This window comes from Diceros bicornis, chromosome 4 (assembly GCF_020826845.1).
Source record: "Diceros bicornis minor isolate mBicDic1 chromosome 4, mDicBic1.mat.cur, whole genome shotgun sequence".
NCBI lineage: Eukaryota > Metazoa > Chordata > Mammalia > Perissodactyla > Rhinocerotidae > Diceros > Diceros bicornis.
The window spans coordinates 19044727-19046414 of NC_080743.1; the positions used below are offsets into that span (position 1 = coordinate 19044727).

Here is a 1688-nt window from a genome sequence, read left to right on the forward strand (position 1 = left end):
TTGAAATTTAGGGTTAGAGTGTCCTGTAATTTTGGAAAGGTAAAAACTATTTGTAATTGTATTTCTTCAGTTATGCTCATTGTTTTTCCATGATTTCTAAGAGGAGATAGAAGCAGGGCTATAAGTACTCTGTTTCTTGACTTTTTCATATTGGAGGGCTACAATAAATTTCGTGGACCTCAACTAATATAAAGAATCGACAGGGCTTGCTTCAGCAGCGCATATACTAAAATTGGCACAATACAGAGAAGATTAGCATGGCCCCTGTGGAAGGATGACATGCAAATTCATGAAGTGTTCCACATTAAAAAAAAAAAAGAATCATCAACAAGGATGATGCTGAGACCCTGAGGTATTTGTAGCTTATGAATCTGCTATCAGATTCAGAGGTGCTTAAGGTATGTAACATATACTTTGAGGAATAAACTCAATCTTTTGTGTGTGTATGAGGTATAATTTACACACAAGAAGATTCACCAGGTCCTAGATTTATCTTTTTTTTTATTTTGTGAGGAAGATCAGCCTTGTGCTAACATCTGCCAATCCTCTTCTTTTTTTTGCTGAGGAAGACTGGCCCTGGGCTAACATCCACGCCCATCTTCCTCCACTTTATATGGGACACCGCCACAGCATGGCTTGACAAGCGGTGTGTCGGTGCGCGCTCGGGATCTGAACCGGCGAACCCCGGGTCGCCACAGCGGAGCGGGTGCACTTAACCGGTTGCGCCACCAGGCCGGCCCCATCCTAGATTTATCTTAACCACTACTCTTCACAATTTTTCTTTATATCTCTTTTCTCATATCACCATTTACTTTTATCTTACTTGCTACTCTGTGTTGTATCAAATAAAAGTTTTGGCCACAAGTAGCAGAAAATTCAACTCAAAATGACTTAAACCAGGGGTTCTCAAACTTTAAGGGGCCATCAAGATCACTTGCCCAGAGTTTCTGATTCAGTAGGTTGGGGTAGTATCTGGGAATTTGCATTTCTGACAAGTTCCCCGGGAATGTGGATGTTGCTGATCTGGGGACGATACTTTGAGAATCACCGGTTTAAACAATTAGAAGATGTATTATCTTGCAGTAAGGGATGGCAGGATGCCTCTGTGGCTGGCTAATGTTGTGTTTCAGCTATAACACTATCCTCTCTTTTCAGAAATATAGATTATCCCCTCTCGTGGAGCAAGCGTGTTGTAGCACCTCAGGGCACAACAGTGCTCAGAGTCAGGGGGAAAAATAAAAGGCTAACCTTCCCTGTCTCTTTCAGAGCTACCTTTCCATGGAGCACTCTCGTTGGCAAAAATTAGGCAACACAATCTTTTCTGTGCCTAATTACTAACAAGGAGGATGTACCTTTCATTTATTATTAGACTGGATTAATCAATACTTGCTTCCTGGATCTGGCCGCAGTGTAAATAGCTAAATGAGACCAGAGCTTGGGGTTGAAAGTGGGGAAGATTAAGTTGCCTAGGTGGGGAAAGTGGCAGTGCTATAAATTACTGCAGGTACAGGTTTCCTAAGGCCTTTTTGCAGTTTAGGGTCAGTCTTTCTTAGTTTATTTTCATCTGTTCAGTAGTTAAAGTCTAAGTGTTAAATGCCACATTAACACTTCCTTGTTAATTAGCAAGAACAACGTCTCAATTGATTCTTTTAAATTCACAAGTTCTAGTCTTCCTGTCTTTTAGAAGA

The 1688-nt window shown here is 41.0% G+C and overlaps 1 non-coding gene across 1 annotated transcript; it reads left to right on the plus strand.

Moving 5' to 3' along the window:
• The first annotated feature begins 204 nt into the window (after positions 1-204).
• On the plus strand, positions 205-309 carry LOC131405055 (U6 spliceosomal RNA). Its single transcript, XR_009219917.1, has one exon. It is a non-coding gene; the product is annotated as a U6 spliceosomal RNA (small nuclear RNA).
• The last annotated feature ends 1379 nt before the right edge of the window (positions 310-1688 follow it).